Consider the following 15432-nt stretch of genomic DNA (forward strand, 5'->3'; position numbering starts at 1 on the left):
AGCACAAACTGTCAAGTTCTGAATTATGGAATGTATCTCTGAGTTCAGATTTCATGACCATTTGTTGCTTGCACAGAGAATAATTTGTTTACTCTCCCCTGATATGTTGAATCACTACATTAATAACATTTAGTGATGTCAGTGGCTGCAAAAGGTAGCAGCTGTCACTTTTCTAGGAGTGTTAATAGACATGTTGGATGACTTTGTGGGGTGCCTAGCTATTTTTTCTTTCTGCTACACAGCCATGGTATTTATTTTGCTGCATCCCTAGAACCAACAACAAGACCTGCTCTTGCACTTCCCCCACTCTCCCTTTGTGGCTTAGAAAGGAAAGTGCAATGCTGCTGCTGCTGCTGTTCATGGGGGTGCACACCTCTGTGGTAACAGGGGTGCCTGGTGATAATGGCTAAAGGTCCTATCACTGGGTGTCTGCCCCATGGCATCTTCAACTCCAAGCTCTGCTTTCCTTTTCCTATATGGGATACTCCTAGTCTACATTTGAATAGCTGCTTCTCATTGTTACTGTAGCAAGATAATGATCTTCTAACATGAGATTCTTGCTTGTGCTGTGCCCAGGACGTAGGTGGTGGTTGTTGTTGATATTGTTATTATTATTATTACTATTATTATTATTATTATTATTATTATTATTATTATTATTATTATTATTATTATTATTATTATTATTATTATTATTATTATTAAACAGAAAAGTGTGTATAAAATATATACTGATACAGTATATATTAGAAGTATATACCTGAACAGTGAAGTACTGATATTCTTTGCAAGTGAAATGAAGTGAGGCTGGAGTGATTGTTTTGTTGTTGTATGCTCACCTGGGTCTCATTTCTGGGTTTTTTTTTCCTCTCCTTAAAAAGGCAGTAAGAGCCTGTACTAGGGAAAAGAAACCCCTGAACTTTTTGTCAGGGTCACATAGTGGTTACATGATAAAAAAGGAATGTATATCCTTGAGCAGACCATGGCTTACTTGACCTGGTGAAATCTTAGGGCCTGTGATCCCATGAGAATTAGACAAACTGTGGAGTTTGGCTTTTTCTTATGCATCCTTGTTATTTTGGTAAGAGGCTCCCTTCACAGCTCTGCTGCTTCTGTGTGACCTTGCAAACATCCCTAAACTTCTCAGTCTTCGGTCTTCTGGTCAGTGAAATACAGAAAGTCTTGATTTATCCCTGCCTTACAGGGTTAACATGTGGCTTGTTTGCACTGTGTTGTGTGATCTCCTGATGAAAGCTGTCGTGTAAACTCTGATAATCCAGCATGCCCATACTGAAAAGCATGCAGTCTGAATAGTCAGACATGCTTTCTTCTCACTTGCAGAGAAGACAAGTCTTTCAACATGTTTTGTTTTCAAATTTTGATCTTTAACCTTGATGCTTAGGATGGCTGGAAAAGAGAGAGGGTTGGCAAGTGTGTTTCTGGTAGAGATTAACCAGACCAAGACCAGTGGAGCAGCTGGGGGGGATCCCAGCTCTTTCCTGTATAGCACACCTAGCCCAAGAGTTAAGTCTGTGTCATGTCAACAAGGAAAGATCTGCCTCCACTTGGCAACAAGTCTGTAATACTAAACTTACTTTCTTGCTGTTCTTTCTCTCAGAATTGCTGGTATTTTCTTTACCTTCCTATGTCAGCGTTCTTCTCCAGGCACAAGGAGGTCATCATTGTGTTCTCTTAACAAACCTGAGATGAGGAAGTAATGCTAAAAAGTTAGTCTTCTAACAGTAATTAAGAATCCTTCCTTTCCCCCCCTTGCGAGAGGGGAGATGATGACATGGGGAAGTTTTAGGATTTTTGTCTTCACTTTAATTTGCCAAGGTCTATAAACTACATGAAGCAACCACAAGTTTCAGTTTCATTTGTTCTGTCTTCTGGTTTAATAATTTTTTTTTATGTAAACAATGCACCAAGTGTCTTGTTGCAACATCTTCTGATAAGACCAGTATTTGGTTATGTGATTGTTCTAAATTCTTGTTGGCCTTCATAGTCTTTCTGATTAAGTCATTCAAAGGTATACATCCAAATCATCCATGTCCTTGATCTCTCCTGCCTTAGAGAGATCTATGGCTTCTACCATAGAAAAAGGCTGTAAGACTTGACTCATTTCCTACAATGGTCAGTCTGCACTTCTGCAGCTTAAATGTTAGTACAGTATTTTGAAAGAGGCCAATACCTGTGTAGCATTGGGTGAGGTGCTGCAGTGACACTCCCCTCCTTGGCTTGCCCCAGGACAGGGATAGGGTGGAGTGGCAGGGACCATACCTACCAGGCTAACTCCTGGATATGTGGAGAAATGCTCACTGGGCATATTGTGAATTATTCCCACCTACATCCCCAAAATGTTCTTTCTTAGAGAGGTTTTTCATGTGTTTGAGCAATTTTCTGAACAATGTCTTTATACCATTTACCAGTAATGCTATGGTAATAAGTGACAGTTCTCACAATTAATGCCAGTACATTACTAGCCTCTTCCAGGTTAAAATAAGGAATTCCACAGTCTTGGGAGTGCATCTATGAGGAAAGAGATTCTGAAATACTAAGTACTTGAGGGCATTAGCAAAAAATGCAAACGTTTGTCTTTTAGGTTAATAGCTTGTGTGGATGCTGTCATTCTGCCCTCAGGTCCCTGTGGGTTGGCATCAGGGTTGTCTCTGAGCTTGTTGAGAGAAGTTAAAGTATTATTAATACAGGCCACATTCCACTGATGTGCAGCTTTGAGGTGCTGAGGACGCCCTTGTTGAAATCTTGGCAGATCATCACAAGCATCTTCCATGGTTTTGACCTGAGGGAGGTGTTCCTTCATGAGCTGCATTAGTCAGGAAAAAAGGAGGAAGGTTTCAAAATAAAGCCAAAGTTCAAACTCAGAAAAAAAAAAGAAAAAAAAAAGAAGAAAAAAAAGAAGAAGAAAAAAAAAATAAGAAAGAAAATATCTTTTGCCTACTTAGACTAGTGTGTGGTTCTGGGGCATGTAATTGCAGGCAAGTGCAAAGCCACAGGAGTCGTGAGGAAGGTGTAAAGCTGGCTGAGAAGGGAGCTCTCAAGCTTTCTGCATGGTCTGACAAGTACTGACTCCTGTTAAAGGCCTGCACTTTGCCAGGAAGTTTTCCAGCTGAAGCAGACATGTTCCTAGCAATGAGAAAAACCAGCATCCTGAACTTCAATGAACTTGCAGAAAATGTCTGAATTTTTACTGTAAAAACCTTTTTGCCATGCAAATGAATGGAAAGTGTAGGGCTTTATGACTAATGGCAAAAACCTTAGAGCAAACTGAGGGTATCATACTAAGTCTGTTCCTGAGAACTTGGCCTCCCCAGAAGGCTGCTCAGGGGGCATCCTCTTTGGCCTCTTGCAGCTCCATGAGGAACAGATTGAGAAGTGTTAATAGAATAGATACCAGTTCTGCTTGCTCTTCAATGGGAAATCTCAACAGCTGGGTGAACACATCAGGAGTAGTGTCCTATGCAGTCTTACCATACTAGTCCCTGTCCTTTAAGCATAGGCTGCATACAGATAAATGTTAATTCTGTGGAAAGGCAACAGACAATATGAAAAGCACGGTAGAAATAAATAAAATCGCTGTTACATTACAACTTTGTATCTGTTGGGCATTTACTTTGAACAGGAATGCTGGAAGCTGGTTTAAGTGAGGGTGCTTAAGTTCCTTTCTGCTTTGAACTAAGTGCTTTCAACCCCAGCTCTTGTATAGAGATAGGTAAGTCCAAATAAGATGTAATCATCATATGTAGTTAGTTTATTTTCCCTTCCTCAAAGTTTGGAATCTGGTTATTTTTACAGTTTGTAAAAACTGATAATGGTGTCAGGCTTGGTGAAGCAGTACTAACTTTTGTGTGGCTGGGGACCTCCATTCCCCTCTGTACTCTTTGCAGGAGGCAATTCCTGACTATTGTAAAGACTCAAGTGGTCAGCAGTTCAGGTAGGGTTGTAGTTCAAATATTGCTATGGTTTGTATGCCTGAACTTCCTGGTGAGTGGGACAGCAGTTGAACTCACTGGTCAGCTCTGGTGTTTGATGATAGACCTGCTTCGAGCAGGAGCCTGAGCTGAATAACATCCAGGGATCCCTGCCGACCCATGTTTTGTGGTGCTTTGTGGCAATTCATGGAGGTGACTCTGAGCTTCAGTAACATCTGAAGCCAAGCAAGCAGGCAAGGTGCAGAAAACAGACTGAATAATTACAATAGCATTAGGCCATGAAGGGGTGTTGAGGGATGGCAGTCAGGTTCACATGCCTGTACAAATGCTGGGGTTTGCCTACTCCTACTGTATTAAGCTAGAAGTGAAAAGATGTAATTCTCCATCTCGAGATATTCAGCCTGTTTATAGCAGTTAAAGTTTCTGTCTTCAGAATAGACTAAAAAGATTGGTGTGCTTTGGATGAGTGTCTATTCATGTTTCAAAGAATGCCTGCATCTTAAATTACCTTCTGCAGGCTGCTGTGAAGAGTGAAGTGTCAGGGAAGGGCCTTTATACATTTGTAAAATGATACATTGTGCTGATGTTGTATTTGTCATCTGATTTAAAAAAAAAAAACTAGCATGAACAGAGGAGAAAATGTTTTCTATTTTAAATCTGTCCAATTACTCTATCTGTGAACAGTTTATGAATCCAGTTGGCATGTTGTAAATCTGGGAGGGATTGTTTGGATAAAATACCTCATGTGTTTTGTGCAGTTTTAGCTAAAAACAAGTGATCTTTTGAACTATCCACTTTGAAAGGATGTTCACTGGCTAGAGTCAACAAAATTTTAAGTGTTCATTGGGAGGGTGTTAGAAATCTGAAAACACCACTATTTGCTGTTCGTGGAGGTGAAGAGAAGTTATTTGGGATTGACATTGAACTGTAAATAAAATGGGGAAATCTAAATTCTGCCCCATAGCTTATATTGATAAGTACAGGATGCTGATGCTCAGCAGCTCACTGCACAGAGAAGAGAAACTACAGAAATTACTCAGGACTCCCTTGTTCTCTCTTACACATTTGCAGGGAAACTTCCCTCCAGGTGGATATAGTGCTGTGCTCCCAAGCATCCTCCTCTACCCCACTTATAACAACCTGGGCCAGGGCTCCCCATCCTGGCAGAGGTAAGAGCTCTCCTACGTAGGAAGCAGCAGTGTCTTTGCAGCTTTCCAGGCTGCCAGAGAGAGCACCTTGTTTGCAGCAGCAGGTGTGTCCCCAGCAGCTGTGCTGGCTGCAGTCCACCACTTTGGCAGGGGAGGAATCCACAGCCCAGCCAAGCCCAACAGAAGGGAAGTGTCCAGCCTGTGGGGAAGGAGAGCCATGGTGTGCTGGGGTGGCAGGAACGTCCACTGCAAGAAGGAGTTGTCCAACCAAGACAGTCTCCTGCAAGAAATCTAGGGCATGTTTAAAGTTGACTTGGTCCAGCATCTGCCAAAGGCAGATCCAGGAGCTTCACTATGTCTCCTGGGGCCTTGTTGAGACAAGTCAAATGGATATTCAGGGGTATGCAGGAGCAGAGCTAAGACTAACAGCACACAGCTGTTTTACCATTGTATAAAGTCTAATTTACAAAGAGGAATTTTTCCTTGTTGATTTGTATGATTTTCTTTGGAGAGGGATGGTCCTTTGGGCTCTCTGCTTTTTCACTCATCTGTTAAAAAGCCCCATTTTGGGACATCCCAATTCTTCCAGCCAAAAAGAGCTGGATTCTGCTCCTGGCTTGCTCAGAAGTGGTTGCTCAAGAGCAAAATGAAGCATTCCTGTCAGGAATTGGATGCACAACATCCAATGCGCTCCTGGGGTCAGAAAAATAAGTCTTAGGCTTGAAGAGAAATCCTCCGCATGGCAGTACATTACGTCAGTATAGAAATGAACCATCCAATTTTGCATTCCAATATGAAACACAGCAGCCAGGTGATATGTCCAGCAATATGCTAGTTTAATAAACTTCCCATTCTTGGGACAGAATAAATATTTCCATGATGTCTGCTTAACAAAGCCAAATCACTCATCTCTCTATATTGCAGCTAGAACCACTACAGTTAAGGGACTGTCAACATTTCCCATCTGGATGGATGATTTAGCTGCTTTGCTTCACATGAGGGTTCACTTGGCATTGGACTTACCAAGTGCTGCTACAGGATTTCTGTTTTTACTGAGTATAATTTGCATCCACTGGATATGTCATTGTTGGGCTTGAAAAAGGAGTTTTAAGCAGCATCAGAGTAGAAGGAAAAGGAATATTTAAACACATAATTATGCAAATCCCTGGAGAATAAGAAACTTAGAGGTGGATGCACACAGTGTCCAGAGATGGCAAATATTCCCCCTCTCCTTGCTTTTAGTTTCAAAAAAGTCCATGGGATTGAACTGTTACTCATTAGTGTCTGCCCCTCCAGCTTTCTGTTCCATACCGGATGCACAGTGTTTGTATAGAAAGCAAACTTATTGCACTATGTAATAAGACTTGAATGCAAACATTTAATTAACGTTATCTGTTCAGAAGCATTGTTTGTATGAAAGTTAACCTTTCTGTGCCAAAGCTGAATGAAACTTTGAAACTAAAGGTTAGTTCTTTTGTTCCTCTGACCAGTGCCCTGGATTGATGTGCTGTTGATACAATCGCTTTCTCAGATTTCACATGTGGAAGCCTATGATGGAGTAGTAACTTCGTTAATTTGGCCCATAGTGATTCAGTTGAATAGTAATATTTTGACCTTATTCCCTAGGAAATACTCTTCCTGCTGCACAAACTTGGAAAGCGTGGCCATCCCTGTGGTGTGAGCCACATTTATGACAAGCTTTCAGAAAGATAATATTTCACATGTAAATACATGACTGTTGGTTCTTAACACTTTCCATATTACCGAAAGGTATGGGTCCTCATTGTCCTGTGGGTTTTGAGTGTGCCTTTCTTTTCCTTTCTTTAGGACCCTGAGGTTTATATTTCTGCGTGCCCTGTAACCCAGGAGGGAGAAGGATATGACCTTGCCTGGGCTGACACAGAGTTTTGTACCTTGAGCCCCAACACAGAGAATAAGGATGCATATCTACAAAGGTATTTAAGCAACCAATTCCTTATAATGCCTTTGGGCATCTAAAGCCCTGTAGTGGATCCACCAGCCTCCAGTAAATAGATATGTGGAGAAGCTGGACATCAATTACACATCGACTGAACCCCATAGTCTAACTCAGTAATCACTGAGGTGGAATCTGCCTGGTTATCTCAAGGAGGAGGAGGAAACTGGGATAGGAATTATGTTTTGTGAAAATACAATACAAATTCCTAACCCAGTTTTCAGTCAGGAGAGCATGTTATTTTTGAACAATTGATACCACTTCATGGAAGCTTATTTTCATTGAGTTAAGGGAAATTCAATTAAGTGAACTTCTATTTTAAAACACTGCTCTTTCCTGTCACTGATGAAGCAATAACAATTACAGAACATGGGATTTTCGGGAGTGTTGGTTGGTTGTTCTCATTGACACTAATTTTGCTGCCCCTGTTTGAATCTTATCTGAAATACTTCCTGTGGCAGCCCACTGGAAACCTAACTGATTTCACTGATGACTCCAGGCTGGTGTGTACTTGGTGCCACTAAGGCAAGAAAGGCATGTCCCACAGCTGCAGGAGTTAGTGCTAGCGGTGCTCTGGCCCCACAAAATAGGGCTGTATATGACAGTAGCCAAGGTTTGTGGCACACTCTACCCATAGGCTGTTGCTGACATCCAGATAAGCTCATTTCTCTGCATAGAGAACTGCTTCTGTCACTAACCAGCTCAGAAACCAAACTGTTCACAAGTGGTGCAAGTCCATTGTCTAGTCCTTGCCTTTCCACACTCATTACAGCTTAGCAAATGCAGAGATTTGCTGAGATTTGAATCTAACATGACAAGAAGTGTCAGAATCAGGGATTATTTTTCTGTGAAATAATTACCATGATGGGATGTTGCCAGGAAGCTTGACTCTACATTCCTTGGACATCCCAGATTCCCACAAACTGTGAGGACAGGACTGTGTGGGCAAGGAATGCGGCATGAGCTTGTAATCTTTTCAGCTAGATAGAGATATCTTAGCACATAAGTGGGATGCTCTCAAGAGCCTGCTGTGCCAACAAGGCGACCCTTCTAGGACTGGGACCATTTATAGAATGCTGATTTGTAGTGCAGAGCACGTTTTATAACTGACTTCGATAAATGTGAAATACCAGGCCAATTAAGCTTGACAGTGCTGACAGAGTCTTAATTAAATCAGTGTGAACAATATTAGTCTTGCATAACTTGCATAAGTCTTCCCACCAAAAGCATCAGAAATTATAATTATTTTTTTCTTTGTCCCTTGTAAGAGACAAAGTTCTGACAGTTTGTTCCCGTTTCCAGTGTCCATAATTCTGAGCTTTCTATTCCACTCCCATTTCTCTTTGGTTCTCTGTTTCACTTCCTTAGTGTTGGTATTTTATCTCATTCCCTACTATGCTATATACTGGCTACAGAGAGATAGAGCGTGCCTTTCCTGTATCCCTTCTGTCCCTCCATTTAACAGCAGAGGATACAAACCTGCAGATCTTGAAAAACACCAACTACCAAGAGCTTGTATTTGGTGTGAGTCCCTGGGCAAAACTGTTATTTAAGCACAGTGGGAATTCAGCATGCAAGTAGATTGCTGAGCCAAGGCTGCTTGGGGATGTTGGCAACCCACATGACTTCTGTGAAATGGGTGCTGATTAATTAGTGGGTATGTAAGAGTTAAAGATAAGGTAATGTCTGGTCTTGCTGTCAGAGTCTCCTACCTGTCTGCCCGTGCACAAGGGGGACCTCTTGCATGCCAGCCTTTGAGTCATGCAGCAAGACAAGGGCAGCCACATGTGCGAAAGAGCACAAGCCAGGGCAAAGCTCTCTGGTTTCTGCACAGATGAGGGGCAAAAATCCTGGCAGGTCCCCTGGCAGTAGCTCACTTCTTTCTCTGGTTTCAGTTCCTGCAATTCAATACCCACCAAAGTAGCTGTTAGCTGAGGTGAGGACAGGAAACGCTCATGTGATTTTTGCAACTTCATCCTGCTGGGCTCCTCCCCAAGGCACCACAACACTGAATGCTGGTTGTCCCCTCCTGTCACTAGATAGCTGAGGAGCATCCAGTTTGTCAGTGGGGAGTAGACAGCACAAATCTGGCTTCATCTGGCCTGATGCCACCCATGGGTCCCCCCCTAGGAAAAGGAAATTCCCAGCTGCTCCCAAGGACAGCTTGAAGTCCTCTCTTTTACTGGAAATGGTGCAAGAGGAACTTAACCTGGACATGATAGCTGGGATCTGGCCTGAAGCCTCTTCTACAACTCAAGAAATAGTTTGCCTGTCTCTCTCTAAACTTTTTTGGCTATCTCTGCTTAAAAGCTTTATATAATTTCACAAAACTACTCACGCATCCAGCACTGCAAAGCAGATAAACAGGGAGAGGAGTTGAGTGTGTGTAGCAAGCTGTGATACAACCAAAAAATACTTCAAGCTTGTGATCATCTTGGTAGCACACAGAGACAGCCATGGGTGATCACAAGGGTGGACTGGAGTTCTGCTTGCCTGCTCTTCTGCTTTCTTACTCCATTTACATCCTTGATCTCCAAGTTAATTATTCTCTGGTGACTTAGGCTTGATCAGAGTTTCAGATCTTGTGAGTGAATGTTGTTAGTGACTTCAGGGAACACATGGAACAAGTTCTCAGTGCCATCGTGTCCTCAAATCCCGTTTCTTAGACTGCAGTTCATGTTGTCTGTTCTTCATTTGATTTGTGTATAGAATCAGACCGCATGATGTAGAAGACAAATAAAGTGGTTGTGTGGAAGTCTATTAGAAGATTGTAATCTTCTGGTCTTATCTCTCATTCCAGACAGATCCTGAAATGACTCATGCTTTCTTCTAATTTCACAGAGGAGGGACATCTTTCAGTGCTTTAGCATTTCATCTCCCTGTGTCTTCACATTTTTTTCCACTTTCTCATCTGCATGTTCCCAACTAAATTAAACTGCACAATGGCTTTAAAAATACAAACTCTGACAAAGACTAACGAGGATGTTTCTTGGCACTTGGTCATTCTTTTGCCTTGGGCCCATGGCTTTGCTTGCCACTCTCCACTGGGTGCTGAACCCGTGCTTGTGTTTAAAGATAAGTGCTCCGAGCATGATTGTATCACAGTTTCTGTGTATGCTTTCAGGAGGCTTTCATGTTGTATGATCTGCCCGTTATGACCACATTTCCAAACAATAGCAGGCTGCAGAACACAGTGCAATGACGTGTTAGCAAATCTTGCTCCTGTTCATTCCCTGTCATTATATTTAGGTTCTGATGAGTTGGTTTAAGAGAACACAGGAAAAAAAACAAAAGCGAACATGAGCTCAAAGCAATGGCTGCAACCGTAACCAGTTCTAGCCCACGAGCAAAGATGAGGTGGTCTCCAGCCGAGGAACGTGATCTTTTTCCATCTGAATATGTCTGACAAAGCAGCATAAGCTTAAGACCTTTTTTTATCTAATCCTGCAGATTGACTAATCATGTTGATTTGGCTGGACCAGCTTTCTGTAAAGGCATTGGAGAATAACTGCACCAGCTATCATCTTCTCTGTGTGATTTCAGGTAAATTTCTGCAGCTCAGTGTGTCTTGCAAGTATGAGCAAGCAGATCCTGTTGAGAGCAGAGGAAGCTTCCCATTCTTTTTGTCATCTTATGACCTGTTTTCCACAAGCAATACCACAATGCTAATAACTTTTGTAGCAGAGCAATTTGCCATGATTTACTTACTTATTCTGTAAGCATAGTTAGCAGTTGAAGGAGTCAAATTCTATTTAAGTGCCTTTGCCTCAGTTTCCTGTCTTGTTAAAGGTATAGCTGATGTTTAAAGAGTTGAGAAGTCATGTTCCTTGAAAGACTTGTTCCTTTGAATTCCTGTAAACAAACATCTTAATTTCTAAGTGCCATACGTCAGAAAAATCCCAAAACCATGATAAGGTGTGGTATTGCCACATAGGTGCATGGGTCAAAACCATCTTTTGCAAAACTGGAAAGGATCTAATCTTGTCTCAAGTTGTACTCCCGGTTCCTAGAAGTACTCTTGTTAAAAGATAAGTAAAGTTATGTAATTGTGGATCTCCTCTGGGTATTCTAGATAGAATTAAATCCTCCTTGGGTACCATGGGAATGGTCACAGAATTAAAATTCCAGATGGGCTAATCATAACACAAACATTTACCAAGGTTTCAAACTGGACATCTGGAAGAACAACCGTGGAGCAAAATGCTAAAAAAGAAAAAGGCATGTTCATCTGTGGAAGGCTCCTACCTAGGAGTAGCCAGGACCCCTTATGTAGGGGAAGTGCCTTCTTCATTTGGCCAGCATTAATTAATGACAGTATTCCCCAACAAGTCCAGTCTTGGACTTAAAGGTGAGCTCTTGAAGCTACCTACTGGGTGGGAGGAGAGGTCTGTTGGGAAGCGATGTCATTGGGGAAGGGCATCATGGAAATCTCTGATGCCTGGGTGAGGCTTTAGAGCATTGTCCCCTGTTCATCTTCATTCACGTTTAAATTTATTGTGAGAGCAAACCTTGAGTTTGGTCTATATGCCATCTACAGGTATTAGGATGAGAAAGACTTCTCCCCCTGCTGAAGCAGTCTTTATCCTTTGCATTTAATGTAAACAGTGTGTTTAGAAATGTATTGTCTGTGGCAGATCTGACATCACAACCAAATTCTTTAAAATAAAATGTTTAGGGGGAATCATGTGTCAGCTGCCTTGCACTGAAATGCATGGAATGGAATTAAGCAAACCTTTTCTTAATTAAAAAACGAAAATGGATTCTGAACTTTATCTAAGGGTCACTTTGGGATGATTTCTAGACAGAAAAAATCTTGGCTTTCTGGCAGGACAGCTGTGAGGGAGTGTTCTATTCATTAGAACACAATTTGTCCAAGAAAATATGTTCCAAGTCCCAATCAATTTAGATGAAAACTTGTTGGACAGGGTTCAAGCAGGCCAGTTATGGAGTCTTATAAAGCCAAACCCACATGTCTCAGTGGGCAAGAGGCAAGATAATCTTAGCTTACAATGGAATTTTAAAATTTATACAGCTAAGACACTGATACAGGCACAAGGGTTGGTTCTTTTGTGTTTCGGGTTTTTTTTAACCAAAAACATGTGAAGAATCAGAATTTTTAAAGAGAGGGAATGTCCCTTTAAGATATAATCACTCATGGTGAATGGACTGTGGCCAGATTCCTCCTTGTTTTAGTGTCTATAGAAAGATTTTTGGAAAAGACCAACTTCCAAAGCACTAGAAATGTAGATGTGCCTCCAAATGAAGGTCCATGGCATCACAGGCTCTTGCAGAGTTTTATAATTCCCAGGATTCTTTTTTTTTTAATGAACTGCTTCAGCAGTGGAAATTCAGCAGTTTGGAGAAGCAGTTGCAGTAAGCCCTTGGGAAGGTGACACCATGCACAGCATTGTTCAGCCATTAAATGTACGATCTTTATGATGACACATTGCTACTGAGCACAGAAAACCACAGGATAACACACCCCCAGCCCTCCTCATGTTAATGGTAACTATTTTAGGGTTTGCTTTTCTGTCATTCAGTTAGTTTCTCCATTATTGCAGCTAGTGTTTCAGGCTGCAAAAGGGTACTTAAATAAGTTTCAAACAATGTATTTGCACAACCATGCTAAAAATTCCCATAGGGATGAGATACAATCTGAGCAATCTTTAACCTGGGGAATATTTCATTTCTTAACCTGAAATGGTTTTCTAGATTGTAGGGTCTTAGCCAAGGTTAATCCCCCCCCAGACATTAATCAAGTGTGTCTTTTGCAGTAAATTGTTGATACTCGGTAGAAAGCTCTGAGGTGCCAGTTTACATCCACCTCTTTGCTAGTGGATCCTTTGCTCTCCTGCATCTGTCACTGGGAAGTGACAAACACACCATTTCTCCCATCTCATCATTCTCTTCTTGCACTTGAAGGTCTCCACTGATTCCAGGGAGGGGAAAAAAGAAAAATTTTTCTAGATGCAACTGTCCCTGTCTATATTACAGGGCACTACCTCAGTCCCTAACTTGTTACTCACCAGCCCTCTCCTGTCTAGGGACCAAGACCGGAGTCAGGAGCAGTCTTTTCTCATTATGACTCTCGTCAAGGGGCAGTGAAACACCCCCTCTGCCAGTCCTCCTCCTCTCTCAAACTGCACCATCCCCAACACTACCCATGCACCTGCCTCCACCCTCTTGACTTGAAGAGGGGATTTACCCTTTGTCTGGGGCTGGATGGGAAAGAGAAGGAGCATACAGTATTGTTAAGCAACTTGTGGTTAAAGTCACAAACTCTGGAGACTCCTCAACTACTGTAAATGCCAGTGGTTCGTTGTCCCACAGCCTCTTCCTTCCTTCACGCCCCACTCTGCCAAGTTGGCCACCTGAGACTCTGCTCATTGCTCTTGTTTTCCCTGGCTCTTCTCACTTGTTTACTTAAAACTCATTCCCTCCCCTGCACTTCATTTGAATTTCTTGCAGGAGGGTCTTGTAAGGACACCTACTTTAATTAGAATTTCCTGTGAGTTAATAGGCAGGGTGGTTTTTTTTGTTTTATTTTGCATGTTTTGAAACAAAAATGTAATAGTTTATTAAATGTCCCTTTCCCAAACCCTGCTTCAAAACAAACCCTTTTTTTACAGAAAGTCATGGTTTTAAAGCCCCAGTTTAAAAGACAAAATCTGTCCAGAGGAGGAGGGGTAATTTGGATGCAGCAGGACAGCCTGTCACCCAAGGGAAAACAGCCGACATGCTGCTGAAGCTGATTGCATATTTTCATTTTCAAAAAGCACTCAAGACTAAAACCACCTGTGAGCGAGTCTAGTCTCTCTGGCTGATTTAGTAGGGCCTAGTGCAGAGTGTCCTGTCAAAAGGCACACTTATTTTCACAAGGCAAATGAATCAGCTTTATGTGACAGGGCTACATCTCCTTGGGATGAACTCATTAAAACTTTGTAAAACAAACTGCAAGCAAGAGGTGCAGTATTTCATTATTCAAACCCAGAGAATAGACAGGCGTCCTATGGAAAAGTGACTCATATTCTCTGTGGTACATTCTGTTCATTCTGTTATAATAAACACCAGTGTTTGTTTGCTGAGCCCATTAGCATCCAGCTATAAACTTGATTAGGACTAGTTCCTTGGCCTGCTGCTGGGTTAGTGTGTGCACTGCCGTTTGGTTGCTCTGTTGTATAACAGCACCAGTCATGTCAGACTCCATTCCAAAAGGAAATAACAGCATTTTCCTCATTTCTTTCAAATCTATCCCAAATTTCTGTTGAAGACATCAAAGCAATAGCTCTCATGCTTTCCATGCTTTCCAAACGACTCATCTTTTAAAGAAACTGCTGGGAAATAAGGCACACCAAGTTTTCTTAATTTCAGGGTCTGAGATTTTATGAATCTCATGGAAAAAACTCAAAACAAGAAGCCACAAGCCCACCTGTTCCATATTTTGTATATTAGTATTGGTTTCTGTGCTACTAGTTTGAGTTGGTTTTATGAGCTACATGCCAGAAGATAAAATAGGTCATTAGTCCAGCTTCCTGACTGCAGAAGGTAAGGAAGCTGATCAAATATATTTCTTGCTACTGTTGTTGAAAGATGATGGCCAAGGGAAGGACTTAAATAGCATGATGGTTAGCAGCATCTAGACCTAGTAGTGAAACAAGGGATTGTCTGCTGGAGACAAAGGGACTTCTGGGAAAGAAGTTTCTACACAGCATAAACAGGATTTTGCAAATCTGACTTCTGCCCAGCTGCAAGAATGGGCAAGGTCTCCAACTTTTTAAACGCTTGATGCATTTCTAATGACTGTAGATGTGGTGGAAGGGATTGCTGCCGACTTCAGCATGAGGAAAGCTGGAAATTAGCCATGGGTCAGAAATTTGTTGGGTTATAGTTTGAAGTGTTTCATCTATTTCCATAGAATTACTTCCTTATTACAGTGATTTGTCTAGTGCAGTGCTGCAGAAGTGAGGGTACTATCCTGCAATATCTGAAAGGAAGGGCTGAGGGTGATGAGTAGCCACTGTCTGGCTCTGACAGGTAGGCATTCCCAGCTTCTGGGGTTCATGTCTGTATCCTTGAGACTGCTCATTTTGCTGACTTTTTTCCTTCCACCTCCTATCTACATGTCAGAGGGGCAGTAGCACTCGATCGCAGAATCTAACGCAAGACGGAACATGCATTGAAAAGCTGTGGGGTAACAGCATGAGACTGTGAGTAAAACGGCTACTTCTCTCCTCAAACTGAACTGAACTTGGGGCACCCAAGCAGGAATTAAGGAGTCTTTTGTCTTTTTACTATGGCAAATATCTAGTGATAATTTTGGGGGAGCTTTTGGATAATAATTTTTTAAAATAAATTCCTC

The sequence above is a fragment of the Apus apus genome, chromosome 5 (genome assembly GCF_020740795.1).
Source record: "Apus apus isolate bApuApu2 chromosome 5, bApuApu2.pri.cur, whole genome shotgun sequence".
Taxonomy (NCBI): Eukaryota; Metazoa; Chordata; class Aves; order Apodiformes; family Apodidae; genus Apus; species Apus apus.